The sequence below is a fragment of the Triplophysa rosa genome, linkage group LG7, assembly GCF_024868665.1.
Source record: "Triplophysa rosa linkage group LG7, Trosa_1v2, whole genome shotgun sequence".
NCBI lineage: Eukaryota > Metazoa > Chordata > Actinopteri > Cypriniformes > Nemacheilidae > Triplophysa > Triplophysa rosa.
The window spans coordinates 3,202,552-3,225,579 of NC_079896.1; the positions used below are offsets into that span (position 1 = coordinate 3,202,552).

General features: G+C 38.8%; 1 protein-coding gene across 2 annotated transcripts in view; it reads left to right on the forward strand.

Moving 5' to 3' along the window:
* The first annotated feature begins 2,405 nt into the window (after positions 1-2,405).
* tafa3a (TAFA chemokine like family member 3a) overlaps positions 2,406-23,028 on the forward strand; it is a 75,390-nt gene continuing 54,767 nt past the window's right edge. The window contains exons 1-3 of one of the 2 annotated variants that reach the window (XM_057337598.1): positions 2,406-2,434; positions 3,467-3,642; positions 4,891-5,457. The gene's annotated coding sequence lies outside the window, so the exon portion shown is untranslated. Of the gene's footprint in view, positions 2,435-3,466; positions 3,643-4,890; positions 5,458-23,028 lie in introns of those variants that run through there. The other variant, XM_057337596.1, reaches the window with a different exon arrangement.

Sequence of the window (23,028 nt, forward strand, 5' to 3'; positions counted from 1 at the left end):
CCCAAAAGTTAAACTACTTATTTAATAAAATTAAGGAAACATTAAATGTGAGACATTAACTCATAATTGTGCATAAAGGAAAACCTCTCTGTTAAATCAAAGGTATCTTTAGTGCAAACTCTCAGAATGGGTGTAGTGTTGTCATAAATCTGTACGTGCAAATCCCCATTAGATGTCTTAAAGTAACGCGCAAGAAAATAAAATACAAAGTCAAAGAGGTTTTCTGCTTATTGAGAACCCTGGAGGTATTTCTTCTGAACAATTCATTATGCTTTTCCAAATGTACTCAGGTCGTTACACTTTAAGCACTCGGATACGTTTTGTTTCCAATAATAACACGTCTAGCACTTCAAAGTGTGTCAGGGTTTGGCCACATTGCTTCTCTTTCATTTCAGACTCTAATCATGACGGTGGCTAAACCTGTGACATAAACCACAGACGTCCTGCCTGCTTGCAGTTTCCAGAATGTTGCCATCAGAGTGTCTGTTTACCTCAATACACCACTAACTCATACAGCAAACACTTTTAGATTTAGAGTGAATCAAAGACTACAGGATTGGATTTGATGAAGGGATTAAAATTCCTGTTGGTGCGTTCAAACGTACTGTTTTTAACATTAAAAAGAGAATAAAAACAATTTTTCTGTTAGTGGTACTAAAGCGATATCATTTTAACTGTTGCTCATACTTTTTATTAGGAGTTCAACGTGCTGTTTATTTAAGTTTATTTACTTTGGAGTACAACTCGTCCCGTGCCAGACTCATCTCGTGTTTAGCAGCCAACATTGCTTTTTTACTTACTGAACTGATTTTTACTCAATTTCCCTTGACTCGATGCCTGGCGCACGTTCATAGATTTTGTATATCTATAAGGACCATGATATCATGATGGCTTGGGGGTGGGCTTTTGACTTGGGTATGAATCCACATGCCAACAACCCAGAACATCCTAGCAAAAAAAAGTGAAACGTGGACACTAGCATTGTGGCTTCGCTGCATGGTCTCATCAATAGGACGTGATCTTGGAACAAGCAGATTTCAGGGCTTGGGTGAACAGGGTTTGGGTTAATGCTGGGTTAAGGACATATTTTTTGATGTGAATGTTGTCACAGGATCAGCAAATGATGTTGACACAGAGACACGGATGTTGGTTTTGCATGGGCAAGCACTTCCCCCATCCCCATTTATTTACATGTATGCATTATTGAAAGGGACAGTGCATTTAAGTTACATGCATTTGGAGTATGTTAGTGTATATAAAGTTTCTATATTTGTGTGTGTATCTGTGATCTTGTTTCATTAGCTAATGTGTTGTTTTTTCCCATCCATCCATCCATCCATCCATCCATTCATCCATCCATTCTCTCTCTTTCTGTCTCACGTGATAGAAAACAACTTGAAAACAATAATGTTTGAGTGTTATCGTCAAAATGATCACTGAAATGATGCCCTTAAGCATCATTTACATTTAGTTGCCTAGCGAGCGTTCTCATTTATAATGGTGGGAGTCACTTAAGCACCTCTCAACAGTCGTTACACATACAGTGACCTCTGTGTTAATTCATCCTGTATGTTTGGGACTAGCAAATTCAGCGTAGATGACTAGACTCTCATGATGTTAATAAAATGAAGATCACACACCTGGTCGATTATAACCCAGGTTTTAAAGGAAACCACGTACAGGGACTAAGCAGAAATAATGTGGAAATTCTCTTGTTGAATAAAACAATAATGCTTGTAAATATTTCTAAACTACTTCATTATACTAAATTGGTGCTTTGTTTTCATTCCCTAGAAAAACTCGTCTCTTCATCTTATTAGTGAAGTATAATATAAACAAAAAATGAGAAAGACAAACAGAATAGAATAGAAGCCCTTATACTAGAAAGTTATTAAAATTTTTATTTTTATTCATTTACATTTAAATTAAACTACAGTAGTTTAAAAATTACACAAATCAAGGTATTATAATATAGGTAACAAAACTGTTAAATAATTACACTTTTGATCATTTTTGATGTATTTTTATCATAATATAATACATGCATGTTGTGAAATGCCCACATGTCCTTCCTCTTTGCCATTTTCTGTAAATGTAACAAAGTTAATTTTCTTAGGAGAATGTGATGCAAGCTGCAGTTGGATTGTTGGAAGAATGTTTTTTCATTATGTATTAAACACTGCCACCTTTTGGCAGTCTTGTGCAATTGCAAGTAATTGACCTACGTTAAATGTGTAATGCTGTCCTTATTTTGTCTCATTAAAAAAAAAATCATTATACATGATACATTTTAATATGATACTATGTTTGCATTCTGCTAAAACTAATGTTATTAAGTGTGTGTGTGTTTTAATATGTAGGCCTATATTTATTTGCCCAGGAAAGCAGTTAAATGTGCACGGCAATGGATCGATTCTCTGACCGGCGGCTGCAGGTAACTTGCCAGGATATATAGATAATATATATTGATTATACTGTAAACAGGCCCACAGTAATGTGTACATACGTCGTTGTGTTTGTGCGCGTGAACCTGTTGCATTATGTTGGCAATAACAGGAACCCTTATTGAATTATTGATGCATTGCTGTTTTTGCAGGAACCATTACTTCCTGACTCTCTGCATTACATTTGCTTTTTCTTGAGTACATGACAGGCTGTGCTCATCACATTCATGAAAAATACATGTGTGAGTTCAATGGAAGGACACCGTGCTTGTGTTCCCGTCGTCTTATTTTTAGACTGTACCCTGTTAGACTGAAGTACATTTTAAACTCTTCAGTTTGTCTGTGTAGTGAGGGGATGTGAGGTTTCTTACTCCATATCTTTCCAGTTAAATGGGGTTTCCATAATAGAGTGAATAGGAACGTCAAAGCTCTTTGACCTTCAGAAAATGCTATTCATCCACACCAAGACAAGGTTAAACTAAATTTGATTTCATTATGAAACTATTTTAGATTTGAAATGATTGCAACCCTTTCACCATAATTTGGTATCATTTAAATCATGTAAAACTCTAAAATATAAAAATAAAATAAAGAATCTTGTTGATTTGTAGTCACTGCAAAGCTTTTTTCCCCCACCAAATTTCCATAAATATTGAGAAAATGGAATGAGACGGTATGAAGCCATATGTCTGTATTCATTTGTGCCTTAACCTTTAAGAAACAACAGCTCTGTGATGAACTGCTTGGCTTTGAAATCTTACATTCTACCCTTAGGCGAATTGCTAAGATACAGCACATAAAAGCATTTCTTAAGTAGCATCATTTAACTTATTTACTAATAAATCTGGCATCTTTAAAATTCAAAGCACTGCGTATAGACCATTGACAAATTTGCTCCTGCTTTGATCATTAATACATTTGATGAAGTTTATGCTTTAAAAATTGTCAATGGCATATAATAACACACCCACACTTAAGTTATATTTTTCTAAAACTGACTTTTTTATCTCCATTTAAAACAGGTGAACGTCTCAAAAAAGCCATTGCATCTCGCATATACGCCCACCACACGGACGTACCACGTCTCCCCATCATGCCGTAACCTGGGTAGCTGTGTCCTCCGTCTATTGTGTTGTGATGGTCTGCTGTCATTTCATTTCAAATGTGATGTGACCAATGAAGCACCTTCTCTGTAAAGGTTATATAACGCAATTCCACAGACACACATCCATCAATAAGAACAAATTACCCCCAGAATTCAGCTCCACCACACCATTCATCTTCACTGTGGTACACCAGCACACTGAGAAAGGTTATATTGCGTAAAAGATTGTGGTTCAGCTTACAGGTCTCGGGTCAGTTTTGCTTGTTTATAACAAAGGTTTGTGAAGAAACAGCATATTGTTCGTCAGGGCATAAAAGCTGCGAAGATTCTGGGCACATTTCAGCCCCAAATCCAAAGAAGTTCTATATCTGCCTTTATGCTCATTTAGATTGCACAAATCATAGTTGGAGAAAAAGTAATTACCGACAGACACGTTACAGTGGAATCAAACCCGTGACCTTGGCATTGGTAGGACTTTAAGGTTTTCTTAACAAAAGACAACAACAGCAAAAAAGGATTGATGGCATGGTGCAGGGCAAGAGGCATCAGGGGTGGGTCTTGTTTATGATGCTGGCGGAATGTCTGTGGTCATTAGAGGTGAACACTAATGTACTGTGTATCATCCCTGAGCCGAAGCAATCACTGACCTCATTGATTATTCCTCCCATCTGCTTCTTATGGAAGTGGGAAGCCAGCGCAGGTCTGATGAAGTCATACCAATACTGCAATTACCATATGAAACCTTTATACGAGTGAGACCTAATGGAGACTGAAAACAAATTCTCACCATTATGAATGAAAAAAACTTCCAATGCTGCGAGTTTAAATTCATGCAATATCAAAACCAATCTCAGTCTCATCAAAATCATTGAGAGTTTGCATCTACAAACAAATTATGTTGCGCTTGATCTCTAAACTAACTTGAAAGAATATTGCAATTGCAAGTATTTATAACTGTCTGGTGCCAAAATAATCTGGATTCTATTAAAGATCCATAAGAGAATCTCAGGCACTTCAATGGTTTTTCAAAGTGCTGCTATAACATATCCATTTTTGGGTGCTCCAAAGAACCTTTCAGTCAAAGGTTCATAATTTTACCATTTCTTTCTTACCTCTTTATAGTCTGTAAAATCTTTTGGCAATACAAGAAACCCTTTGTGCAATGAAAATGTTCTTTACGCAACGACACAACTCTACAAAGAATCTTTAAGAATGTCTTTTTGAGAGTGTTATACTTTTGTTACATTTCTTTCTATGAAACAATTTAACAGTACTTTGTTTGATAGTTGCGTAATACAAATTGCACACACGGTATATAATTGTATTTTCTTCATCCACCAGAGTTCGCCATTCCACCATATACTGCAGCAGAGAGCGCAGATATGTCCCTCGGGTCCGAACAGATGCTCGAAGCGCTGAACACTGGAGAGGCGCGGAGTCGCGCGTCTCACCTTGCGCTCTCAACACAACGCTGCGGGCATCCACAGCCTTAACTCACGACTGCAGCACCTGAACATCTCTTTGCTTAACCAAATGACATGGCTGTAATGGATAAAAGGATTTTGCATATCTGAACCCTTTCCGACAACAATTGCAACTTAAGATCTCACCGCACTTGGTTATCCAAGTGTTCTCCAGCGCGCAAAGTTCAGGCGCATTCAGAGGAACTTTGGAGCGTGGCAATCCGGAGGACTAATTTTAGACTTTCCGAACCGGCGCAATTTCCCCTCCAGGATTCCTTTTTAAATTTGCTTCACATTCTCTTCTCTCTGTAGGTGATGCTTTCCTCGGGATCGTTTTCGCGCAAAGGGAAATTATCCGCCTTTGATTGTGCCCGGGTGTTATTTCTCACAATGAGAAGCAAATGAGACGGTTATCCCATCACTTTCATTGACAGCCCAACGACAGGTGAGTCCTGAATTCTTTTATAGGGGAGATCATCCTGGGTAACGGTATAAAATAGCTCAAGACAAACCTTTGAGAAATCCGAGTTAGAAAAGACTGATGTTGCAACGAAGAGCAAAATGTTCAAGGAAAGTCGCTTGTTTTATATTAAGATTAAATGCGTATTTGTTAAATGTGGCTATATTGTTTGTTTGAAATGAAAAGGAAAAATACATTCATATGAAGGAATTTAGTTCTATCCAAGAAGAATGTGCGTATTTGTCACAATATACATTTTCATTACATGATATTTTTCTAAGCAGTTTGCGAATGTGCCTCGCGTAATCGTAGCGAATAAATTAGAGCGTAATTGAGTTTCAGTGGGAATCCACATCAGGCGTGAAGCCCCATCACATGTGTATTGATGCTGTTGCGGTGCACCATCAGTGCTGGGCTGAGCTTCACGTTTTTTTTGAAGCTTTATTTCTTACCTCGGAATGTTGGTGGTCATATCAGTGGCTGTGAATTAGGATTTTTGTTTTTAGACCTGATGATGATGTTGAGCAGGATATTCTGATGGTGATGATCAGAATTTGGTAGCTAATACAAATATATAACGGTGACCATTAAAATTGATGAAACATGAGAAAAATCACAGCTTGGTTTCGTGGTCATGGCTGGGCACTCGGCTGGTTTCCATTGGTCGGATAGGTTTGTTTAGGGATATTAAGGCTGGGAGACCAGTTGAGAAAACAACTAAACCCAGTGGTCTTTTAAGCAAGAAACCAATGCGGATCTCTTTTGTTGTATTTAGTTTGGATGGCACATTGGCAGGATCTGCTGATTGTGTTTGTGGTTGCGCCATTTTTAGTCAGTCAACATCTTTGTTGCATGCAAAAGTGCAGAGCATATTCCTAAAAATGAGGCAGCGTCAAACGTAGACATAGAGGCACATCTTAATCAAATTTTTGCTTCAATTGAACATGAAATCAAAATTGATTCCCTAGAGAAGAAAATGGCTTTATCATTTTTCATATAAATGTTATAACTTTATCTACCTCTTCTCTTTTTTTGGATGACGCCACTCCTCTCTTTCAGCAACCTGTCATAGACATGCTTTCGTTGCCAGTGTATGAAATAAAGTCCCACCCTACTTGCTTTAGTTGAATGACCAATAGCATTGAGCTTCAGCCATGATTCTATTTTTGACACGCCCCCAACTCGAGAAAATCCTAGTTTAGTTTCCCTTTAATGACGTCATCGTGATGCATTTCCTGTGCATTCACCTTGTAAATACATCCTTATTTAAAGGCAAAGTATTCTGAACTAATTTGCATATAATGAAATCCTATTGGTTCAAATGAATATTGAGCAGTTTGATGATGATGTGACAAGGGGCGAGCGTGACTTCACATCTTCTCTCTTTTAGCCTCCTTCCTTTTCATCTGCCCTTCCGCTTTGGCGTCTGGCGTGCGGTCAGCTGTTTTTTGCAATTAGCGCTATCATCGCATTTCATCCAGCGGAACAGCGGCGGTAATAACCTTACGGCTTTTGTTGCATGCTGATACTATTCGCTCTTGATTAATTGTGCTCCCGGGAGAGCAACTGGAGAGCCGCCGTACATCTTCCCTTTCACGCCCCGTGACAAGTGACCCATTACTGTGCTTTATAGATCGCCGTCAGCAGCCTTTGAACAAACGCTTGTGGGCCTGTTGGGCGATGATTTTATTGTGCCATGTTATTTGTGGGAATTGCTGACAGACGGACCAAAGGGCATCTACAGATTTTTTCGGTTTGTCTCGCCACGCTGCTCTGTTAGTTTAACCCGACGTGTCTGCTGGGCAACTTAAATTGGTTATGATCTCTGGGTCACGCAAACAAAGGTCACGGTTCCGCAATCTGTCTTACATCTCAGAGCATCATTTGACATGAGCGATGACAGATCACTGAGCGTCGGCGATCGGGACGAGCGGTTTTATGCACGTATTGGCATTTCGGATCATTTTCCTCAGCCCCATTAAGATCATTTGTTACTTTTGTCAATAAAGAAATGGTTTGCCCGCGAATGAAAAATTGTTTGTCATACGCTCTTCACAGTTTTTTCGATTTCTATTCTATTAGAAAGAAAAATCATAGATGAGATCTCTTTAATATCCTAATAATCCTAGACAACTATGAGATTGAATGGGGAGCAAATGGAAACTTTCACTTAAGTCTCCCGCGTCTTAGATATTTCTCCTGAGGAAAAGATTCAGAAATCTCACAAATGTCTCCATTAGAGTTTCAGAAGAGATGTCAACAATGTCTCAAACTGAGCTCAGATTTGTCAAGTCTGCAATCAAAAGTCAATATTATTGAAGATCTCAATATGAACTCAAACAATTCTCATCAAATTTACCCAAATCCAGATATTCATTTCATTCCATTCCATTTCATTTCATTTTATTTTTTTGATTTGATTTTTACTTTACTTTACTTTACTTTACACCTTCTCTTCATGTGTTTGAACAAATATGAGCAATTTCAGGAGAAACGTCCTAGTTGAAACACAACTGAGAACTCCAAATCCCATGACCTATGAAAGAGCAACCTTTGAGAAATAAAATTGTTCTCTGATTTTCCCCAAAACGCTGTGTCAGTGGACAGTTTCTCCTTAGAAAGAACAAAAGTGTTGATGTCCAAAATGAAATTTTTTATCCTCTTCATCTGACCCCATGCATGAGTTAGACATGAACAGATGTTTCTCATTTGTCGCTCTGGTCAAGCTCCGGTACAATCCATTAGAGCGAGTGTGACCTTACATTCTGTGATATATAGATAGATATCGAATCAGCACGTAGGAGGAGTTCAGACTACCTCTCGATGGCGGGTCAATGCAGCAATCGTTAGCTGTAATAGGATGACAAGATACTTTTTTGCCGACATTTGTGGTGCAATTAAACAAGACTTAACATTTGCTTTTAAGGTCAGGAGCATTAGAACAAAGACTAATGAACAAGTGAAGCACAGATGAAGCATATCTTTATCACATTTAGTTTCTCCATACGCATGTGTGGAAAGCAGGTGCAGGAATCAGTTTTTGTCATTGTGGGATGATTTCAGAAATAGAAGCTTGTGGAAAGCAGGTGGTGCTGACATTAGTGTCTAACTGGGGTTTTAACCGTCACTGCTTGGTTGTTGCCCAAAAGCGGGTCACGGCTCAGTTCTGTTTGGGTTGCAGACAGAGGAAGAAAATGCTAACTGCAAATACTAAAATGCAACTAACCATATAATTGAGTTTAGTTAGGCTAGAAAAATATAAAGGCTAATTAACTTTTAATAAGGAGGAGAAAAAACGTCCCATATGTTCTGTTGGTGCTTCCGATCGAACAATGTGTGTTTTGGCTTTAGGAAAGGAAATAAAGTTGATAAGTAATAATCAATTATTGTTATATTTTTATTATTATTATATTACCTTATCCTGCTTCACAATGATAAGAATATAATAATGATTTATAATTTGAGATCAGGAACGTTCACTGGAAATGAACAGATGTCATTTGACAAGCTACATAAAGATAAGTATAAAGTAACCTGCAGTTTTATGTTTCAAACAGAGATGGCGATAGAGAGGCAAAAGTTCCAGATTGTAGCTTACTGTAAAAAAAACTGTTGGTTCAACTTAAAAAAAATAAGTCACCTGGTTGCTTTAAAACTTTGAGTTAATTCAACTTAAAAATATTAGTCAACTCAACGAGAAATTCATTATGTTAACTGATAATTTCTATTTGAATTAACAAAAAAATATATATACATATAATATTTTACAGGTTCAAAGGATAAACAAGGTTTTGTGCCAAGTGTTTGCTGCTTAGAGTATGAAAGCATCAAAATTCGAGAGACATTTAGTTACATAAAATACATTGAAATGTCGACATCCTCATCTCACGGCAAAAACATAACTCTTTTACGATGTGGCTTTTTGGTTAATTCGTATGAATTTGTATGATCTCATTCGTACATTTTTGTACGATTTGCTTTGGCGCCAGTGACATTCGGGTTAGGGGTGGGGTTATGCTTCAGTATTGCTTTTCTTCTAGTAATCATATGTTTTTGTTTGATTCACAATGTGAACTCGTACGAATAAGCTACCTCGTAAAGTAGTTGTGAATTCCTGTGAGATCAGGTTGGGCGCGCTATACTTTATCAAAAACTGTTTCAACAGCATTTTGCTCGCTCTTGTGTAATTTTGCATAAAAATTGTATTAACTCTCATGAAGACAAAATGTTAAATATTTGTACTTTTGGTGAAAACAAATCGCATCGCAGAGTTAGTCAAATGAACTAGTGAAGACATAAACCGTAAAAGAAATTAATATACTGTTTTTACAACCATTTTACAACGATCAATTTTTTATAATTCTGTCATCATTTACTCGCCCTCATGTCTTTCCAAATCTGTATGATTTTCTTTCTTCCACAGAAGACCGAAGAATATATTTTGAAGAACGTTGGTAACCAAACAACATTGATCCTCATTGACTTTCATCGTATGGACACAAACCCACTGAGACATTTCTCAAAATATCTCCTTTAGTGTTCCACAGAAGAAAGAGTCATACACGAGTTTTGAACAACACCAGGGTGACAGAAATTATATTTTACGGCGATCTATCCCTTTAACTTACCCCTTGATATCTGACGTAACTCTGTAGGACCTGAAGCAAAACCAGTTTGAGAATCCCTGTTCTCCATAATACATAGATGATCATAGATCATCTCTCAGTGCAACTTTGGTTTGGAGTCAGGAGTGTTTCACATCACTTGACATGCATGAGATGGCTTGTGATTTATTGCTGAGGTGAGGCAGAAATACAAGAGGCCCATCTGCTGTGTTGTGTTTTTCTGAGTGTTGTAATCGTGTCCTCAGCCTTTGGCCCGTAGTAATGTAGAGGCTGTGATGGTGAGATATTGCTGTGCATGCTTGTGAGAAGAAAGTGCAACCGATGCGAGATGGATTTGCTATTGTCTTTGTGCCTCGGAGATGAGACTCTGCAATCTAACCATTGCTGTGTCAAATTGAACTCATGCAGCCAGTCGGCTCTGTGTAAGCAGGGAGGTGAAGAGCATCGCTCGACCGTTTTAGATGCGTGTTTTTGTTCATGTTAGCAGGTGTGACTTTTACATCCCAATGAGGCGGCACTATAGATTGGGAATCTTTTGGTTTGTAACTAAAGCAGTCTCAGAACAGCGTGTTTGAATTACCGATTTAGAGCCACTAACAGAGGCTCGCATTTGTAAATGTAGCAGCTAGGCCGCACATTAAGATGGATGTCACACTCTTTGTAATGTTTCCAGAGCTCAGTTGCGTAGCCAATTGAGAAAGCTGTGATGGCTCATCGGCGACGCGGCTTATCTCGACATCTGTGTGCGTGAGAACGATGACAAAGCCTCGACAAAACAATACTAAACAGCCAAGGAATAAAGCACATGCTATGAGATGAGAAGAACGTGATTGCTCATGTTAATGGCCAGCAGAATTGTTGTTGACTTGTATAATGTTTTTAAGTGTTTAAATGTGAACAAATGACTTGGACTGTGAATAGATTACGAGAATTTATCACAATTTGGATCGTGTTCTACATACCTTCCTGGGTTATGGCTGTAAAATAATTGCAACAAAAACAACACTGAAATATTAGTATATAACTGCAATATATTGCAATAGAGTATCACAGAGATGTATGCAAAACCCAGAAGTGAGTTAGCATTTTAGCACTTTCGGTTCCATCGCCCCAAGGTCTATGGGTTTTCGAATGGGTTTTTGGTTAAATGCCTAAAAGAAGGTTTGTGGTTAACAAAACCTCAAAATATTTTCACATTTTCATTTATGACATTAAACACACCAGTTATAACCCACTCGTGATTTTTAAAGCTTTATCGTGTCTTAAAAACATTGGTTGCTAACACGTTGCTATGAAGCGACTACATTCTTTGGTGGGGACGTGCATAGAAATCTGTATAAGCGTGGATGGATGTTCATTTACAGAGTAATTACCAGAAAACACGTTTATAATAATTAAAAAAAAGTTGTCTGAGGCTTGGTGGTGGTGGTGACGTTGATATAGAGCGACCGTAGTGTATGTTTATCTGTAAAGATTGTATTGATAGACAAAACGTGTAAGTATTTTTGGCGATCTTCCGAAAGTCTGTGGGAAAAATCATAGGCTTTTGGTCGAGGGAACCAGTGCGGCGCTAACTTCCGGGTTTGCCTACAAAAATACTTCATCTCTACTACTCCATACTGTTCACTTATTTAAAGTGATAGTTCACCCAAAAATGAAAATTCTGTCATCATTTACTCACCCTCAAAGTGTCCCAAATCCGTATACGTTTTGTAGTTTTGCTAAATACAAAAGAAAGATGTATTTTGTAAAAACGGTTTTGGGGCACCATTGATACCATAGTAGGAAAAAAACGATGTCGGTCAATGGTGCCCCAGAACTGTTTGGTTTCCAACATTCTTCAAAATATCTTCTTTTGTGTTCAACAGAACAAAGAATTAAGGGGGAAAATGATGACAGATTTTTCATTTTTGGGTGAACTATCACTTTAAGCCTAAATGCATTTTTCACGTTATACCATTAATGCTAATTTTTGTCATGCGTAAATGTAGCCGCAAAAATATGTTATATGCACTAGTTGATTTTCAAACACCATTTATGAGTCTGTAAAAATGGGCTTTCTTTTACAAGGAAACCCCCAGTTAATGAGGTTTTGTGACCAATTAATGATTACTTTTAATTTCATTGTACTCCATAAATGGTTACCCTGAACTCCCGTAGCCTTTATTACGCAATACCAGATATGTTGCAAGCGATTCTTCCCCGTGCCGACGTGCCCGTTGTCGAATGCAGCTCCATGTGTGATTGGATTTAGCAGAGAGGCTTTGTGAAAGCAGAGATTGTGAGTGGGCATCCTGGAAGCGTCTGTGCCGCAGCATAAGGCTTGACGAATGTTACAGGCGAGAGACAGAGAGAGAGAGAGAGAGAGAGAGAGAGTAGGAAAGAGAGAAGGAAAGAAGGTATAAAGGTAAGCAGAGAGAAAAAGATACAAAACAGCGTGGCAATGAGGAAGATGGAGGAGAGAGGCCGCATGTTTTATAGATGCCATTTAAAGGAGCGTGCTGGAGTGGAGGCAGCCTGCAATGAACTGTAACCAAGACAAAACACCAAGTCAATAAACAAACAAATTGGTTGCCCTGGAGTCATCAGTGTATCCGGCCTGCCTCCCACGGGAGCGAGAAGATCCCCGCATGCTGCGTGACACGTTCTTTTGAGATTTAATGTGAAAATGCATCTTTCTTAGTCTTTCTGTCCGTTCATCTGATTGCTCTCTTTTTTGTGCTTTCTGGCTTTTTGTTTGTTGCTGATGCTTAGGAGTCTTGGGGTTGTCAGCAATGTTTTATGTAGATGTTAACTTAGATGTGTTTTTGCTAAACCAGAGGTCTCAAACTTCATCCCAATGATGTTCTTCGAAATACAACAATAATCATCCTTCTGTCTTTATTACCATATAGGAAAATTGCTTTATACATTTCTTTGTTCTGTTGAATACAAAAGAAGATATTTTGAAGAATGTAGGAAGGAATCCTGGGCCACTTTCGACTACCATTGTAATTGTTTCTACTGTGGTAGTCAATGATGGCCAAGAAGTGTTTGGTTACAAGCATTCTTCCAAATATCTTTCTCTGTGTTCATCTAAACAAAGAAATTTACACAGATTTGTTACAACTCGAGGGCGAGTAAATGATGACGGAATTTTATTTTTGGGTGAACTGTCCCTTTAACGCTGTACAAATTCCGATAAGAAGAATCGCAGATCTCTTTAAAGTCCCAGTGAACTGGAAGTCGCGATCGTTTTTTCTTCCGTATTCCAACGCATTTCCGAATGAAAAGGAATTTCAAAGGGGAAAATTAGTGGGCTCGCTTGCGTTTTTTACTTCTCATTGATTGGATGTATAAAAATTAAATTGCATTTTGAAATTAAACTAGCAGCAGACTGACAGTTGAAGGGGAGGGGTTAACGGATGCTCCGCCCAAGCCGTCTAATTTACGTCATTTGCGATGGATAGTCATTTCGGGGCGGAAGTGCATTTTCAGATTTTAACTGAAGATTATGAGGGTTCATGAATTTTAAAAAGAAAATGACCCACATTGATAAGCTATTTACTATAAACGTTGTAATATTTCATGAAAAAAATAAGAATTGTAATTTTTTATTTCACTGGGACTTTAATATCTTAAATCGGACTTGATATGTTGAGATATGTTCTGCCACACGTGGCATCTGTTTCTCAGGAGGAGAAAAGTCTGATAACACACGTTTCTTCTCTGTCTACCTAACTGCATCGCTACACAAAACGTTATTGTGTATGCAGTTGTGTTTACTGTAATACTTTCTGTGTCTCAAATGTAATTCTTCCAGTACTCCAGCTGGCCGGCGTTTGGCCACTGGTCGCCCTGGGCTTCATCACTCTGAGTATATGTGGCAGTGTTGTTGTGAGGCGCTGTGTAAACACAGTGAAATTGCTTGGGGCCGGATTCCTCTCTCCACACTCCCTTTTCGATCCCGCCAGACTTATTTTCAATATGCCACTCTCAAAGAAAACCATATTACCATAAGCTCTCTCAATATAGCAGCGGTGTGCAGAAAAATATCGGCCCAGACTGAAATTTTCATGATGAGCTTAGTGGGACTTTTTCAATTTTCCGTGGGCCCACCTGATTTCGAGTCGAGGCTTCATTAGTTTATGTTTTGCTCACATGTTAGGAAGGCACGGACGGACAAATTGAGATGCTATCGGCATTTAGCCGTCAAACGCGAGTCTGGTTGTTTCGATCACAGGGTCGAGCGGCTGAGTGACTTTACTGTCCCCAAACCCAGGGTGCCAAATAGATTTCTTCATTTGTTAGATTAGGTTACAAATAAAGCAGATTCGAGTCGATGACATTCTGTTCTGTAAAACAAGAATGCAGATCGTCGGCTCCAAATACAACCTCAAAACTCACTTAACTATGAAAATAATTGAATCCATGAAGGACAAACGTGTACAGGAATATATTGATGACATTTAAAGGGATAGTTCACTCGAAAATAAAAATTCTTTCATTACTCACTCACTCACTCACTCACTCACTCACTCACTCACTCACTCACTCACTCACCCTCAAGTTGTTCCAAACCTGAATACATTTCTTTGTTCTGTTGAACACAAAGAAAGATATTTGGAAGAATGTTAGCAACTGAGATTTCTGAGGCATCATTAACTACCATAGAAATTATTTTTGGATAATTATTGTATTTTTTTCTGTTCTGTTAAACACAAAATGAGATGTTTTGAAGAATTTAGGAAAAGAAACAGCTCTGGGGCACTTTTGACTATACCATTAGATTTTTTTCTACTACGGTAGTCAGTAATGTCCCAGAAATGTCAGTTGCTAACTTTTCCCCAATTATCATTCTTTGTGTTTAACAGAACTAAGAAATGTTTACAGGTTTGGAACAACTTGAGGTTGAGTAATTCATGACAGAATTTAAATTTTTGGTTGAACTAGGCCTATCCCTTTAAGTCTTGTTAGTCAGTGTCTATTATATATATATATATATATATCATAAAAATTGCCGAAATAACAAACTGATCTCCAAAACATAAAATTGCATGTTGCTTCTCTCTCTCTCTCTCTCTCTCTCTATACAGTATATCATTATACTATATAGTAAATCATTATTAGAATCTTACCGTTGTCAATCGTGGTAACTTATTTTTGTTTATTCTCAACCAAAAAAAGTGATGAACTGCAGCTTTAACTTGTTGAAAATAAATCAGTCATTATATAAATTGCACACTGCTCGAACCTTGTGTTTAATGCTTATTTGATGTAATTAAATGTACAATGTTTATTGTAACATTACAAACGATCTCGGTTCTTTCAGCGAACGCAACATATAATTAGGAGACTTCAGAGACATTTGCAAATGGATGCCGTAAGCTTTAGAGTTTTGCTCCACCACTACATGTCACGGCATCCTGACAGCACACTGAAACATCTTGCCCTCCCCTCCTGTAGATTCCCACTTATGCCGCACGCCCATGTTCCGCTTGTTGTAGCGTGTCGGCGTTTGGCAGCTTTATACCCTCTGCTTTCTGTTTTCCTGAATCTCCATTATCTCCAGCGCCGCAGAACCGTCCTGAGGCCTTTAACGTCACCCCTCGCCACGGCCGCAAGAGCTTTGCTGCGTCTTGAGTTTTTTAGATAAAGTGGGAGTTGGTGTTGCGCACGGCAACGGAGCAGAGAAAGTTGTAATTGGGTGTTTTTTCTAATATGGCCACTTTTGGCCCTGTGGACTTTTAGAACATGAGCACACTTTGTCTACTGACTGGTTTTGAACAGGGGATTAATGTACATCACAGGCGTTTCTGCAGTTTGTTTTGGAACATCAGGTCACATTCATTTAGACTACTTAATGCATCAGTTTACATGAATTACCAATGTGCATTACATGTTTACATAATTTCTTAATCTTTGTTAATGTTAGTTAAACCACAGTTGTTCATTGTTCATTCATCTCAGTTAATCTAAGTACTGTACTTCACAATGCCACAAGAACCAGTTTTGGCTATATGGTTTCATGAAGAACACTTGAAGAACATTTTCATGTTCTTTGTACACTACAAGACTTTTACTCAGATTTTGCCGAGATTTTCAGTCTGGACTTGTTGCAGAAAGTCTGCAGTAGTCTGCAGATTTTATCGTGTAGTGTGCGATACCCTGTTTTTCTCTGCAAACTTTCAAAAAGTCTAAAAGTGTGTGATGTCTAGTTTTTAAAATCTGATTTTAAAAGAAGTTGTGTAGTGTATTCCAGTCTTAAAATGTTCTTTGAGAAACCACAAAAGGTTATTTTATGGCATCTATGTGAATTCGTAGCGCCTCTTTTTTTAGTGTAGCAATGAAAATGATTTCATCATTTACTCCCTAATTTGAAAATTTCACCCTCATGTCATTCCATATCTGACTTTGAACACAAGAACACAAAAGATATTTTGAAAAAAGACATGCTTAAAGGTGCAGTTTGTAACAATTTTGCAGTAAAATATCCAAAAACCACTACTGTAGTGTTATATATTTTGTTCAGCTGAGTACTTACAATATCTCAAATGTTTCCAACTACTTGTAAATCGTGAGAAAATCGCCATTCTTGTTGTTTTGATCGTGCACCCTCTAGCGGCGGTTTTTACAAACTGTAGCTTTAAAACTTTGCTTCATAAAAACACATTGAAAATGGTCAGTTTTAAAGGAATAGTTCACTAAAATATAAAAAATTCATGATAATTCACTCACCCGCATGTCATGCAAGCCGTCCGTGTGTTTATTTCTTATGTCGAAAACAAATTGAGGCTTATGAGGAAAGCTTTCCAGGGTTCTTTTCCATATAATGAACTTGAACGGGTGGCTGTTGGTTAAGCTCCAAATTTCAGTTTCATCGCATCTTCAAAAGACTACACGACACGATGAATAAGGGCGTTGTCTAGCGAAACATTAGTCATTTTCCAAGAAAACTAAAAAATTATATACTTTTTAAACATACAGTATATATATATATATATATATGGCTTGCTCTGCCGCCGAGTGCCTCATGATGCCATGACTTCACGTACTCTGTAATCACATTGGAAAGGTCACGCCCAGTGTTTGCGAGTATAGAGAAAGAAGACCGTTCAAAGGTTCTTGGATGTTGAATGACACGTTAAATGTCTTCGTTCAAGATTATTGTTTAAAATGATCAGTTCGTGTCCAAATCACGGCTGCTTTTGAAATCTACCTGTGGTTGCGTAATACGGAAGCCGTGGACGCGCGTTGCGGAGGCTGTACAAGCCGTGTATTTATGTTACTATTATGTATAAAGTATATCATTTTTATGGTTTAGTTTTAGTTTAACCAACGCAAGTCTATTGAACTCTGGAAAGAATTCCTCATAAGCCTCGATTTGTTTTTGACAGAAGAAATAAACACACGGACGGCTTGTACGACATGTGGGTGAGTGAAATATCATGAATTTTTTATTTTATAGTGAACTACTCCTTTAATGACAATCAGCTCCTTGTACTTGAAATACTCAACTGGTGTTTTCCTTCTTGTTCTCCTCTCTGCGCGTGCTCCGTGTTTTCTTCCTTCTCCATCTCTCGAGCATCACATCTGCTCCCAGCAACCTCTTTCAGGTCCGCCCCACGCTTGGAATCATTAGGCCGCCACTTAGGGCAGAAAATCGCAATTATAGGCTATGGCAATCGGTTGTTATTTTTCTCTGATGCTTGTTATTTCTTTGTCGGAGCCGAAACGACCGCTCTCTGATTGTAATTAGGGGAATTCGAGACAATAAAGCGCACAATTACGGGAAAGGTTTCACGTTCGAGGTTGTCAGCGAGGGCCGGTGGGCGGGATTCCCTGGGCAGAACCTGCAACGGTAAGGAGTTGACAGATTATAATAGATGCCTCTGGCAGTTTTTGACCCTCTCATGTCTAATAAATAAACCGGCAGAGAGATGGAAAGATCAGCGGAGGAGAAATCTGCTAGGGCGCGTTTTTTCCCTGACCTAACATGGAAAGTCTTCAAGTTGCTCATCCTTAAACAATTCTTTGAAAGCACGTCGAGAACTTCAAAGGAGGTCTCTCAACACAAATGCATTGCGCAGTGCCTTGTCTCGGCCTTGATCTATGACAAAGAATATGATATCGGAATATTCGGTTTTGTTATCATCACCCACGTGTTAGAGCTGGCTGAAGGGCAGCTTTGGGCTTTGATCAAGCCGTTTTCTCTTATACGTGTATGTGAATATGCCGACTACATTCGCTGATAAGACTAGATGTGGAGATTGAAACGGAGTGGTTCGATAACTCTCTACAGAAAACAAGCTCTGTAAAATAAAAGAATATAAATTAAAGGCATATCGCTTGCACGTTTTGTGGGGGAGGAAAGTTGGATACTGAATCAAGTTTGAGCAGTCCAACACAATATGTTCTTAAGGCATTTAAAGGCTTTGCCAACACTTAAAAAGAATTAAATTCGATTTGTTTGGCTTTATTTGTAAAATTCTTTATTCGCAACGACGAAATTGACATGACAGTGTCAAAACAAATACATTTTTGTATTATTTATTCATAGCCTGTTAGTTAGTATTGCTACAACGGTGTTGGAAACAAAAGCAAGGTCAGTTTGTGATAATTTATGGAGAGAGATTTTATGGCTTTTTTCCAGCATAAGACTTTTAAAGCACACAGAACACAATTCAAATTTCCGAAGTATCTTTCATATTATCTACGCAAATGGAAAGACGTTTGACTTAGCTTATTTAAACATCTGCGGCTGGTAACTTTAACGTTTTCTGGTAATGGACTTGCAGGAACTTTACACATTTTTAATAACTTGAAATATTAAATCACACATTCACGATTACCGTGTTAGGTTTTTTTTTTTTGCATTACGAAGCTGCTCGCAGAAAAGCAATGAATGGTGTAACTTGGAAATATAAATGCACCTGCTATGTGGTTGTATGAAAGAATAAAAAATCGACCTTTTCTTGTTAGCCTTGGTTTCTTGGTAGTATTTAGAGTTAGGGTTTTTATTTTGTGCTGTAGACATGAATGACACTTCATGCACGGTGAAGGAAAATGTGTGCTATTGCTTTTGTCTAATGATCTTCTCCTGGTGAATGACAAAATAGGATCAATCATTTAAATGGACTTGCACTAAAGTAAGCAACCACCTAGCAACCATGCAGAATATCTACACATATCTGTAATATTTTTGGTGAACTATCTATGCATGTCCAAAAATATATATATTTTGCTACTTTGCACACTGACAGACATCCAGAAACCCCATAATTCTGAATTTAAATGTCACACTGCGTCGTTCTCGATTTAGCTTCTAGACAAACTCCAAGCACCAAGTCCCACCGGTTTTCCTTTCGAATGATCGTTTTTCTTCGAGAACTGTGGTGGGTTGCATTTTGAAGCGTTTTGAGACCCTGTCAAGAAGTATTATGTAAGGAGAGAAATGACAATGGCATATCTTCTGTGCCTGTGTGGAGGTGACTAATTTCTCAAAGCTATGCAACCATCATGAGTTGAGAAGAGAAAACTGATAAAGTGTGAGAGAGAGACACAAGATGATTGGCTGAGCTCTGCTCCACTTTTCACAGGAAGGAAGTGTGTCCCATATCACCGGCACTTCACTCGCTCTCTCTCTCTTCCCCCCCCCCCTACACTTATCCACGGCCTGATCGGTGTTTCTTCCGTACAGAAGCTTTGGAGAAATCATAGATGGCCACTAACGCCTCCTCTTACTCTCCTTCAGTCTTTGTCTTCTGTGTGTGTGTGTGTGTGTGTGTGTGTGCCCACCCTGAAGCTCTCTCTCTCTCTCTCTCTCTCTCTCTCTCTCTCTCTGCCATATTTCCACTTGCTCAGTGCATGTCAGCCAAGTGGAAAAGACCTGTCAATCAGAAACAGCATATACACACACACGCACACGCGCACACACACACACACACACACACACACACACACACACACACACATGCTCACGCCTCGCTGTTTCCTGCAAAATTCTGTTTTTGAAACCCTGAAACCCTGTCTCAACCTAGTGACAACCAATTAGTCATATGCACATACAAAACAATGTTATTAGTATGTTAGTCTTGCATATGTGTATCTTTAACTACCATGTTGTAAAACAAACAGGTGAGTCGGATGGAAATGAGTTTAAAATGTCAATAAATAAACACAATCTAGTTGTTCAGTTGATCTTTTCTCTGGCATTAGACTTTTTTGATCCAATCGCTTTAGTTCGTGAGTTTGATCGATTCATTAAAATAACCAGTACCTACATTATTAGTTTGAGGATCTCTGCTTGTCGTTTCATTAGTTTTCTTGTTTGCAGCCTGCAAAGATAACGGAAAGATGTGCTGTCTATTTATTACACTTACAACTGGGGACGGATGTAAATGAATTCCGCCACAACAAAACACGGCGAAGAACACATGCAGTGAAAGTCGTTGCACGCATTTGCACTGAAGTTTGACAACAGGCAGATGTTGTCGATGCTGATGCACGCTCTCGTCTTAACCCGTTCTCTTGAACTCACACAAAACCCATTAAACAAAATGTTCTCGGTGATTTCTCTCCAAAAGGGCCAAAATTAAACATCAGACAGTCTTTAGTACCCATCCATCATCATGTAAAGCTAATTACTTTTATTACACATAAAAAGTTTTGTCGGATTTAATTGAAAACACTCGGTGCAAACACACGGAGATAAACATAAAGGACACCTTGTGTTTAACGGCTGCGCCCATGAAGGTTTCTGACATCAATTTGGCAATAAAGTTGTACGATCTGATTAAATTGCCACTTACGGGTTTTTAGTGAGCGAACCCTAAATTAGCTTTTGAACACCCACATCTCCACTGCCATAACAGCTGACATCCCAGCAATCATTTTGAAATGGTGCTCCATTTCTCTGTGTGTGTCCAAACGGCTCCTGCTGGCCCACGAATCGTTTAAGTGGACAAATTGTTCGAGTTTGTTTTCTCGATCTGGTGGCTTTCTCCTGTCTTCTAAGAGCGCTTTTCCACTATTGCGCCAAACCGCTGTAAGCACGGTCTGATACGGTTACAGTTATGCTTCCACGCGAGCCTGGTTCGACAAACTGTTCTCGGCTCGGTTGTCAAATTTGTCAAAAATGGCCATAGAAAGGGAGCGCGTGACGCGTTTGTGTTTTCATTCTAAAGATTTCCGTTGTCAGCCCTGCGGTGGAAAATGAAACCATTTACGTATCGGCTAGCATTGATTGCAGGGGCGGACTGGCCATCTGGCCGCTAATGTATGGGGCCGGAACGGACGCGTTTGCCGCTAACGTATGGGGCCGTAACGCGAATGCAAACGCGAATGCAAAAGACACGTATGCATGCACCCCTATCCCCCCCCCCGTCGACAGATTCGGTGGAGGGCCGATGCGGGCTTAAAAATGCCAGGGCCGATTTTTCTTCCCAGTCCAGCCCTGATGGATTGGCATGGAGTGGAACGATTAAGCAATGAGAATGATTCGGCACGATGGTGGGAAAGCTCTCTAAGATTATAGGGTGTTCCTGACGCATGTTAGTCGTAATTTGTTTTTTATTTAAGTTTATTACAAAGGCAACATTTCAAATTTTTGTTTAGTTTAAGTTTTTCAAATCAATTTAAGACAGTATTTTATTTGATCTCAATTAACAGTTTTAGGAAACTATAATAATCTTGATCGCAGTTTGAGAATGCTCTCTATCGCCATCTCTGTTTGAAACATAAAATTGCAGGTGCATTTTCTACTCTTGATGTACTGTAGGTTAAATGATGTCAGTTTTTAAGTGAAATCAAATTGGCTATCAAATATAAGTCATTTATACTTAAAATATATTAAAGTGATTACAAAACAAAGTTTTTTTGAATGAAATGAACACAATTTTTAAGTCAGTTTAATATGATTTAAATTCAAATTGCTTATAAAGTCAGTACAAAAAACGTACATTTTTAAGTTGATTTTTTAAGTGTGTAGTGTTTAATAACTATGTTTTGTTTATGTTTAATCATAAATAGTACTGAGTTCAGCTTTCAAAACAGGCCAATAGTGTAATGACATAACCTACAAAAAGGTACACTAAACAAATCAGTTATCGAATGTGAGTCTTTTTGGTGATGAAAGAGTACCTCTTTCACGCACAAGGATTACCTTAAAAGGCCTTGGTTAAATTAGGATATTTAAATAATAAAAAAAACATCATTGGTGTCCATCTTGAGACAAAACAACCGCACTTAAGATATGTCATGGCACGTTGTTTTTGTTTAAGGTGTCCTCTAACATTTAGGTTAGTTTGCGACTAGGCTTAAACCCTGTCTGGGAAACCGACCCTATGGCACCATTATTTATACATCAAGCTTACAGTGCAGACATTAGAAAAGTGTACGAGTGTGTGTGGATGGACACGCCTCTCCGGCTGCTCATTAATGTCAGCGAGAGAGCGCGAGCTACCTAATGCACTTTAATACCTTGTTCCTTTCTCCTCCAAACGCGACCTCTGCCTTCCTCTGACAGCACAGAGCTGCCTCTCGACGCGCTCGTGATGCTCGACAGACAATCTCTCTGCCTTGTTTCCTTCAACCTCTTTTTCCCTCCGTTCTCTCGGGTCCCAGGGAGCACCGCCTCCGCGAGATGGAGAGATGGAGAGGCCTGTGCAGGCTAGTGGATAAAAAGCCCGCTATTCTTTTTCATTCGTGTCTTTCTCCCTCGTTTTCCAGACAGATTTTTCTCTGGCTGGCCTGGTTTCGGGCTCTCTAGAGTTGGGGCCTATATACGGCCGGCTCGGCGCGGGCCCGAGGTTACGCTCGCTAACTTTGGCTTAATCAAAATTCAGTCGAGTAGCGAAGAAGAAAGTGAAATTCAAAGCAGGAATCTTTGATATTGGTTTGATTTAGTTTCTCTCCTGTGGGGGTCGAGCAGCATTGACGGAGTAGAGTGCCT